The 11140-nt window shown below is 40.6% G+C and overlaps 1 protein-coding gene across 1 annotated transcript in view; it reads left to right on the forward strand.

The window, feature by feature from the left end:
• Positions 1–4709: 4709 nt before the first annotated feature.
• Positions 4710–11140, forward strand: part of mrps33 (mitochondrial ribosomal protein S33) — a 7748-nt gene continuing 1317 nt past the window's right edge. Inside the window, exon 1 of the mRNA XM_024144646.2 lies at positions 4710–4897. The gene's annotated coding sequence lies outside the window, so the exon portion shown is untranslated. The remainder of the gene's footprint in view (positions 4898–11140) is intronic.

Consider the following 11140-nt stretch of genomic DNA (forward strand, 5'->3'; position numbering starts at 1 on the left):
AGGGCTGGGCTCCGGGTGACGGAGAACCAATGAATGGTATCTGACGACAGCCATTTCATAATAGGCATGAGGAGTCAGCTAAACAAGGCTATAAAGGACTGCGGGGGTCAGCAAGGTGAATCTGGAAACACACCCAAACTTTGGCAGAGCCGCGGTCCCCAAGGAAAATAATTAATCATCGATGCTTGGTGGGACAGCCTGTTGGGGAAGTACAATACGAGGGGCCGCTCCAATAATAGTGTTAGGCAAATAGCCACCAGCAGTGACTAATGTGAAACCATACAGGAACGGGCAAGGTAAATGGTAGAAGTACAGCTGTGTCACAAGTGTATCCTGGATTTAAGGTGCTCAAATTGGGCTATATGGTGGTAAAGACAGTTGGCCGAAGCTGGGAAACCTGCACAGTGTTCCTGCCACGTGGGACGCTAGGGGCATGATGCAACTCAGAAAGGCTGCACAACCTGTAGAAGGGCAGCTCTAAGGGCAAGGAAATGCCCTGAATTAAAGGGGCCTTGGGCTAACTCCAGTTCGAAGAGAAGGGTCACTATGGACCATTAAACAAAGAGAGGCATAATCAAATCATGATGGATCCAGTGAGTATGAGACAGCAGGTCATTGGCTGCAAGAAGCAGACGTGTTAGTACCTGACCAGGGAGTGTGGGGTTTGGAAAACAGACGGGGGGGTTCAGGATAAGGCATGGTTCTGTGTCAAGAGAGAGTGGAAGCTCTGGAACCCCAAGAACTCTGTGTGACACACTCCTGGGGAGACGCCATCTGGATGGGAAGCAATTTTGACGATTACAAAACATAGACAATAACCTAGACTCAACCGGCACCCAGGCTGGATTAGGAGGTGTTGGTGGCAGAGTAAAGCTAACATAGTGTGTTTGAGTGTCACTATGGACGGTGTATGAGAAAGGTAAAAAACGTTTCATGGAGTTATAATAAATAACCACAATAACTAATTAACCAATCTGTTGAGAATATCCCAGTGGAAAGATAATGTGAAACTATTTAGGGGTGAACATGGCGAAAAATCATATTTCCGTCAACTCTCAATTTCTCTCAAGAGATGAAAGTCAACTAAATCCCTCTTTATAACTGCTTCGCAGTGTGAACTCTCTAGTATTGGAATGGTTTTTACTGTCGCAAGCAGAGGGTCTGTCACGTATTGTCCTACCGCCTGCTCAATCCCTATCTGATCATAACCAGCAAAGAATATCAACAAAACTTTCTAGACTTTATATGGAAAAATAAACGACTCAAACGTAATAAATCGTGATATCAGATCATAGACCTTATGGTGGCTTGAAGTACTAAATTCATTGATAAACAATACCTTTAAAGTAAATCTGGATAAAAGATGGAAATCTATTTGGTACTTCATTCCCTGTCATATTTTTAAGGAAAGGGGTGGTCTTCATTTTTCATTCAAGTGCAATTCTCCAGCAAAATGACGCATCAAAACTGTCAAAATTTCATGAACAAGCCTTTTATCCTGAAACTATGTTTAATGTGTAGCAACTTTTGCAACGCACACCAGGCCCTTCTGTGGAGCAACAAAAGATATTGGTTGCTAAAAAAAAAGGTTCTTTGTTCTTTCCATTTTCTAAGTGTAATAAATATCATATTTTGTGCTTGATTTAAGTTTGATAAAGAAGGGAATATACTCTCTTATAGGAAGGTCTTAGAAAAACATTAGAACTTAACCATACATTCTAAGATAATTTAAATTATATATGGCAAAGCAACACCTTCAGGATCTACTCAATTAAATGAAATGTCATTTGTGTTTTGGAGACAATTGTCAAGATAGATGGCGGAATTTATTTTAGAAGGTTGCCCCCTGCTGGATAAGAAATTGTAATAATACATTCATAGCGAATAACTTTTTCACTGCCAACAAACAAGATCTCTCTAGAAGGGAAACAAACAAGATCTTCCTAGGGGAAATTCCTTCCGCGGAACAGCATATATTACTGAAATTGAAATGGAGAAAGCTTGGTTCTCCCTCACACATTTTGTTCAAAATAAATCAAATAAAAGTAAATAAATTAATTTTAAAAATCTTGCACAAAATATAGCCTCTGTGCAAATAACTTGTAACTACTCATGGACTTTGAAGAAATATGCCTTTTCTGTGATGAAAAAGAAGGAAACTGTTATACACATGTTTTTAATGAGTGTGACTCTGTGAAGTTTATTTTGGAGCGAGTTACGTATTTACATGTTTTATTTCATCAATAAGACCCAGGTATTTAGAATGAAAAATGTAATATGTTTATTATTCAAAATGAAAACAAAAACCAACTGAATTAGTCATTCATTTTTCATTCTCTCTGGTAAAATGTTATATACCAAAAACATATTTGAATCTGTCCCCAATTGCAATACATTTTAAGAATTATCTAGAATTCAATCATAACAAATTAAACACTGTATTACAAACTCTATCATAATGTTTGGTACAACTGTAACGCCTGGCCTTTATTTTAGTAAGCTTTAAACTATTGAAAAGTAACATTTGAGTTTTTTTTATTTTTTACTTTTAAATGTAATTTTGTTTTAAAAAAATTTGTTTAAAAAAATATAAGTGTATATTGTCTATGTTTTGTATGTATTTTAAATGTTATAATAAAAAATATATTTTGAAAACTCTATTTAAAAAAATATATACTAAATAGAGATCTGACTGCGCAAATCGCACTGTTTCATCGCCCAGTCAGGCAATTTATAAACTTATCTCTAATAAAAAGCATCTAGACATTATCTCACATTTAAGGATCATATTTAGTTTTCAACCGCGGAGATTTAGAGGACGGCACATGTTCCAAATAAACGTCCTTAGAACACCAGGCCATTAGAACAAAAATGTAACTAGTAGCTATAGCTATTATTCTAGTTTTATGCTACTGTTAGGACTGTTCAGAGTTGTTCCGTATGTTAGGGGCTAGCAAAAAATTGGGTAAGAACGAAGTTTGTTTCAAGGCAAGTCAAAATATCACTTAGGCATCTTGGAGTTATTTCCGTAGCAATTACGGGTGCTTTGCCGTATTCACCTTGTTACTTTGTAACTGATATTGTTTCGCTCTCATTGATCCGACTCCTAACGATTTTTTCCACGGTTCACTATGACCTATATTCGTGATTACCAACTATCAGCTAACTAAGACACGAGTATGAAAAGCTTCATTGGTCATGTTTGAATACCTCAATCGAATTTGTGCATTTTGTATTCCACCTTTATTTAATCAGGATTTAAGCTAGTTGAGAACAAGTTTCTCATTTACAACTGAGACCTGGCCAAGATAAAGCAAAGCAGTGCGACACAGACAACAACACAGTTACACATGGAATAAACAAACATACAGTCAATAATACAGTAGAAAGAAAAAGAAAATCTGTATACAGTGTGTGCAAATGGCATGAGGAGGTAAGTTAATAATAGGCCATAGTAGCGAAGTAATTACAGTTTAGCAAATGAACACTGGAGTGAAAGATGTACAGATGATAATGTGCAAGTAGAAATACTGGTGTGCAAAAGAGCATAGCCAACACATCATAAACGTTCATGATCAGTTTCAAAACATGCTCATCTGTTTCTTGGTCTGATGAGTCCAAATTTGAGATTTTTGGTTCCAACCGCTGTGTCTTTGTGAGACCAGAGTAGGTGAACGGATGATCTCTGCATGTGTGGTTCCCACCGTGAGGCATGGAGGAGGAGGTGTAATTGTGTGGGGGTGCTTTGCTGTCTGTGATTTATTTAGATTTCAAGGCTTAACCATCATGGCTACCACAGCATTCTGCAGCGATACGCCATCCCATCTGGTTGGGTTTAGTGGGACTATCATTTGTTTTTCAACAGGACAATGACCCAACACAATCTCCAGGCTGTGCTAGGGCTATTTAACCAAGAAGGAGAGTGATGGAGTACTGCATCAGATGACCTGGCCTCCACAATCGCCCGACTCAATCCAATTGAGATGGTTTGGGATGAGTTGGACCGCAGAGTGAAGGAGAGCAGCCCAACAAGTGCTCAGCATATGTGGGAACTCCTTTAAGATTGTTGGAAAGCATTCCAGGTGAAGCTGGTTGAGAGAATGCGAAGAGTGTGCAAAGCTGTCATCAAGGCTAAGGTGGCTACTTTGAAGAATCTAAAATATATTTTGATTTGTTTAGTTTAACACTTTTGGTTACTACATGATTCCATACGTGTTTTTTCATAGTTGTGATGTCGTCACTATTATTCTACAATGTAGAAAATAGTCCAAACAAAGAAAAACCCTTGAATGAGTAGGTGTGTCCAAACTTTTGACTGGTACAGTATGCTTCAGTAAGATTAGATTTTTAGTATTTATAGCAATGGTTATCAACTGTACTGTAGGGATGGAACGTAAATCGTTGGATATTGAGGTCGTGGTGGCAGCTGCAGTGAGGTATTTGGGTGTACAAGACTTGACATCAGAAGAGTTACAGGGTGTGTTGAGTGGTGGTGTCCCGTCCTTTCAGGCTGTTGGTCTGAGGTAGGACTAGATAGATTTAAATAGCGGAGGAAGGTGGTTGGTTTTTAGTGAGTGCGTGGTTAGATGGTAGGGTATTTGTTGATGTATTTGTTTGACATTTTCAAGCCAAGTATAAGGGAGTTATACTCCAGTCTAGTAGGTGGCGGTAATGCAACATGTATTGGCTGCCAACCGCCGTTAAACCTCATCGAAGAAGAATGTCATAGAAGAAGTGGTGGCATGCTTGAAGGTTAGCGACACATTTAACGAAATACAATAACAACTACTAGTGACACACATACTGGGTAGCAAGTTATACACTTATCGTGTAGAACATGGTAATATATCTACGTTTGGATATAACAAAGCTACTACACAAGTCGCGTTGATTCCAGGTATGTATTTGGCTGTGGACACAGTGAGCCATTTTGTCATTCAGTGTACGCTTTCCTCTGTCTGGTGCATGTTACGAAACTGTCTGATCATGAACGTTTATGATGTGTTGTCTATGATTTTTAGATTGGTTTTAAACCATGACCAATGAAGCTGTTTCATAAACGGGTTGGTTGTTTAGTAACTATGGGGCAAAACTGGGTTTACAGAAGACGTTCAATATGGCGATTATTATTTTAATCCCAGGGCCAAAAATAATCGGTAACATGTGTTTCTTCAGTTTATACAAGGACGGACACCGAGCGCACAAATAGTTCCGTGTGCAACAAAAGTAACCAATGTGAAACGGCAACACCGGAACGTTGTTAGGGATATAACCCAAGATGCGCTGGGATGTCGTAACTTTTGTAAAAAATATTTTACAAAAATATTTTACAAAATTTCAACTTTTACAAGTTTTGAACCACAGTGTTCATTTAAATGAAAATGCCCGAGAAGCCGGTGTTTGGAGGATATTAGCACGGGTGTTGTTAGGCCCGAGACAATCGTTCTTAACTAGCCAACTACGGCTAACTTAGTCACGTCAAAAAGAATAACAGTAGCTACATTTGTTTAAGCTGTTTTATATAGTGACATTTATTTGGATACATCCTGAACAATGAGCTAATGTGGCGCGATTTCGCCTGGCATAGAAAATGTGCTCTTGTCAGGACCGTTGTTCAGAGCAGCTAGCCACAAACACAGCTACAGTAACAGTCACTTCAAACACTGACGCTGTAAAGGCTGCTGCAACGTTTTGTTGTACATTTTTTTTCAATTGAAATTTATTTGTGTGTGTGTGTATCTCTCTCTCTCACTCTCTATATATATACACTGCTCAAAAGAATAAAGGGAACACTAAAATAACACATCCTAGATCTGAATTAATGAAATATTCTTATTAAATACTTTTTTCTTTACATAGTTGAATGTGCTGACAACAAAATCACACACAAATTATCAATGTAAATCAAATTATCAACCCATGGAGGTCTGGATTTGGAGTCACACTCAAAATTAAAGTGGAAAACCACACTACAGGCTGATCCAACTTTGATGTAATGTCCTTAAAACAAGTCAAAATGAGGGCTCAGTAGTGTGTGTGGCCTCCATTGCCTGTATGACCTCCCTTACAACGCCTGGGCATGCTCCTGATGAGGTGGCGGATGGTCTTCCTGAGGATCTCCTCCCAGACTAAAGCATCCCAACTCCTGGACAGTCTGTGGTGCAACGGTGTGGTGGGGATGGAGCAAGACATGATGTCCCAGATGTGCTCAAATTGGATTCAGGTCTGGGGAACGGGCGGGCCAGTCCATAGCATCAATGCCTTCCTCTTGCAGGAACTGCTGACCACCACTCCAGCCACATGAGGTCTAGCATTGTCTTGCATTAGGAAGAACCCAGGGCCAACCGCACCAGCATATGGTCTCACAAGGGGTCTGAAGATCTCATCTCGGTACCTAATGGCAGTCAGGCTACCTCTGGCGAGGCACATGGAGGGCTGTGCGGCCCCCCAAAGAAATGCCACCCCACACCATGACTGACCCACTGCCAAACCGGTTCATGCTGGAGGATGTTGCAGCAGCAGAACGTCTCCACGGCGTCTCCAGACTCTGTCACGTCTGTTCACATGTGCGTGTTGAACCTGCTTTCATCTGTGAAGAGCACAGGCGCCAGTGGCGAATTTACCAATCTTGGTGTTCTCTGGCAAATGCCAAACGTCCTGCACGGTGTTGGACTGTAAGCACAACCCCCACCTGTGGACGTCGGGCCCTCATACCACCCTCATGGAGTCAGTTTCTGACCGTTTGAGCAGACACATGCACATTTGTGGCCTGCTGGAGGTCATTTTGCAGGGCTCTGGCAGTGCTCCTCCTGCTCCCCTTGCCACAAGCGGAGGTAGCGGTCCTGCTGCTGGGTTGTTTGCCCTCCTACGGCCTCCTCCAGTCTCCTGATGTACTGGCCTGTCTCCTGGTAGGCGCCTCCATGCTCTGGACACTACGCTGAACAGACACAGCAAACCTTTCTTGCCACAGCTCGCATTGATGTCCATCCTGGATGAGCTGCACTACCTGAGCCACTTGTGTGGGTTGTAGGACTCCGTCTCATGCTACCACTAGAGTGAAAGCACCGCCAGCATTCAAAAGTGACCAAAACATCAGCCAGGAAGCATAGGAACTGAGAAGTGGTCTGTGTCACCACCTGCAGAACACTCCTTTATTGGGGGTGTCTTGCTAATTGCCTATAATTTCCACCTTTTTTCTATTCCATTTGCACAACAGCATGTGAAATGTATTGTCAATCAGTGTTGCTTCCTAAGTGGACAGTTTGATTTCACAGAAGTGTGATTGACTTGGAGTTACATTGTGTTGTTTAAGTGTTCCCTTTATTTTTTTGAGCAGTGTATGTATTGTATGTGTATATATATATATATATATATATATATATATATATATATATATATATACATACACTACACTCACACACACACATCATCAAAACACACACACACAAAAAATGATGCCAGCTGAGAAACGCTGTCTGTCTCGTCGCGACTCCTACATGTTCATTACTGTGGGACAGCTGGAGATGGAATATGAATATTGAAACAATGGAGAGACGGCAAGGTTTATACAAATCTCCGCCGTGTTGAAAACTAAATATTAGTCTAAATGTGAGATAATGTCTAGATGCTTTTTATATATAAATTGCCTGGCTGGGCTGATGAGACAGTGGATTGTGGTCAGATGGAACCGAGTAAATTGGAATTTTAACGTCATAGATTTAGCCGTGGTAATTTGGAATAGACACTGGCTGGAATGCGCTTTAACCAATCAGCTTTCAGGATTAGACCACCCGTTGTATACATTCATAACATATCTAAGTGAGTTGTTGACGTTTAGTTACCTGGGTCAAGGAAAAGCACATTTTTGGTGGGTGGCCCTTGGACTATTAAAGAGGAACTACTTTGCAGATATGAAACACACAGTGGTGGAAAAAGTACCCAATTGTTATACTTGAGTCAAAGTAAAGATTCCTTTTATAGAAAATGACAAGTAAGTCCACCAGTAAAATACTACATGAGTAAAAGTGTTTGGATTTAAATATACTTAAGTGTCAAAGTTAAAGTATAACTCATTTCAAATTCCTTATATTAAGCAAAACAGACGGACACAATTTTCTTGTTAAGAACACACAAAAAACATCATTTACAACAAAGCGTTTGTGTTAGTGAGTCTGCCTGATCAGAGGCAGTAGGGATGACATGGGATGTTCTCTTGATAAGTGTGTGAATTAGATAATTTTCCTGTCCTGCTAAGCATTCAAAATGTATGAGTAGAAGGTACATTATTTTCTTTAGGAATGTAGTAAAATAAAAGTTGACAAAAATGTAAATAGTAAAGTACAGATACCCAAAAACGACTTAAGTAAAAATACTTTAAAGCACTACTTAAGTACTTTACACCACTGAAAACAGACAATCATAATATCAGTCAAAAATATAACATTCCCAGTTTATGCTACAAAACCAACTTATAAGAGGTTTATGAATAGGTATTATTTGACTCAACATTCCATGACGTACACAAAGGCATTGTTGTCAGAATAATGGATGCAGTTCAATACGTGATTTATATATTAAACCAATACATTTCTTGGTACTCCAGAAAATATTGCTATCATGTTGTAAATCACAACGGGCCTGGTACACATTCGGAATGCACCGTCTCTGTTGTAAATCACAGCGGGCCTGGTACCATACGGAATGCACCGTCTCTGTTGTAAATCACAGCGGGCCTGGTACCTACGGAATGCACCGTCTCTGTTGTAAATCACAGCGGCCTGGTACCATACGGAATGCACCGTCTCTGTTGTAAATCACAGCGGGCTGGTACCATACGGAATGCACCGTCTCTGTGTAAATCACAGGGGCCTGTACCATACGAAGCACCGTTCCTCTGTGTAAATCACAGCGGGCCTGGTACCATACGGAATGCACCATCTCAGTTTCAATGGCTCAATATTTTTGGATAAAAACGGACAAATGTAACTAAGGCTGGGAATGTCAATACGATAACAGAGAGATTGAAAAACAGCTTCTGTCTCAAGGCCATCAGATTTGCTAAACAGCAATCACTAACTCAGAGAGGCTTCTGCCTACACTGAGACCCAATCACTGGACACTTTAATCAATGGACCACTAGTGACTTTAAACAATACCACTTTAAATAATGGCCCTTTTTAATATTGTTTACATATCTTACATTACTCATATCACATGTATATACTGTATTTTATACCATCTACTGCACCTTGCCTTTGTCGCTCGGCCATCGCTCATCCCTATACTTATATGTACATATTCTCATTTACCCCTTTAGATTTGTGTGTATTAGGTACTTGTTGGGGAATTGTTAGATATTACTGCACTGTCGGAACTAGAAGCACATGCATTTTGCTACACTCGCATTAACATCTGCTAACCATGTGTATGTGACCAATAACATTTGATTCAATCTAGCAAGGCCAAGGCCAATGATCACAAGTCAATTATAATGTGGCTGATAGGCTAGCGTATCTATTTATGTAGCGAGCTAAAAACACAGAGACTAACATTAGCTAGCTGCTAGCAGGATGTCATTGGAGGAGTGGGTGAGTGACTGAATTTTCCGGTGGCTACAGAGCTAGGGATGTAGGTGTCATTTGGTTAGCTAGCAAGAAATGTGAATCGCTTCGCTATTCTGAAATTGAACGACTGTTATCCAGTTAGCATATCTCTTGCGTTTGCAAATTCACTCTGATTATCTACTTCGATTTCAGAGCACTCTCGTCTGAGTGTGCCAGAGCGCAGAATAACTGATAATACCAACGCGCAACACCTGCTAAAGATGACCGGTGTCAGTAAATGTAGGCAAAAAAAGTAAGTTAGTCACAAACATGCTAGATAACATGTAAACAGCCTAACCAGCTCTGCTAGGGGGACTCGAAGGTGAGGTGTTCTCTCATTAGTGTCAGGACGTAGCTAGCAAGCCAACTTTAGCCAGTTAGCTTGTGTGCTTGGTTGGGACAAGCATGCATTGTTGGAAGGCAAGCTGCAGAAGGGCAAGGAAGCTACAATTCTCCATTGCTTATCAGTGCATTTTTTTTTTAGTATTTATGCATTTTTCTCCCGGATTTCGTGGTATCCAATTGGTAGTTACAGTCTTGTCCCATCGCTGCAACTCCCGTACGGACTCGGGAGAGTCGAAGGTCGAGAGCCGTAGCGCACAATGCCCGCTTAACGCGGAAGCCAGCCGCACCAATATGACGGAGGAAACACCGTACACCTGGCGACCGTGTCAGCGTGCACTACATTCTGGTAGAGCAGGTGGAATATTATTACATTCTGGTAGAGCAGGTGGAATATTATTACATCTGGTAAGAGGCAGGTGAATAGTAATTACATTCTGGTATAGCAGGTGAAACTTATTAATTTGGTAGAGCAGGTGAATATTATTTACATTCTGTCGCAGGAATAATATAATCGTAAGGCAGTGGAATATTATTACATTTGGAGAGCAGTGGAATATTTATTACATTCGGTCGAGCAGCAGTAATATATTAATTCTGGTAGAGCAGGTGGAATATATTAAATCCGGGAGAGCAGTGAATATTCTACAGTTCTGTAGAGCCGGTGGAATAGTATTACGTTCCGGGTAAAAGCAGTGAATATTAATACGTTCCGGTAGAACAGGTGAATATATTACGTCCGGGTAGAGCAGGTGAATATATACGTGCCCGGGTAAGAGCAGTGAGTATATACGTCGGGAGACAGTGGATAATATCCTTCCGGTAGACAGGTGAATATTATTACGTTCGGGTAGAGCAGGTGGAATTCATAGTTGGTAGAGCAGTGGAAATCAATGTCCGGGGAAGCAGGGTGGAATTATCATACGTCCGGTAAGGCAGTGAATACATTACGTCCGGGTAAGCATGAATATCATTACGTTCGGTAGAGCAGGTGAATATCATTACTTGGGTAGAGGCAGGGAATACATAGTTCCGGGTAGAGCAGGTGAATATTAATTACAGTCCTCGAAGCGGTGAATATCATTACTCGGTAGAAGTGACTATTATTACGTCCGGGTATAGCGGTAATTCACGTTCCGGTAGAGCAGGTGGATATTATTAGTTCGGTAAGCAGGTCGATATATAACTTCGGGTAA

The sequence above is a fragment of the Salvelinus sp. IW2-2015 genome, unplaced genomic scaffold (genome assembly GCF_002910315.2).
Source record: "Salvelinus sp. IW2-2015 unplaced genomic scaffold, ASM291031v2 Un_scaffold5591, whole genome shotgun sequence".
Lineage (NCBI taxonomy): Eukaryota > Metazoa > Chordata > Actinopteri > Salmoniformes > Salmonidae > Salvelinus > Salvelinus sp. IW2-2015.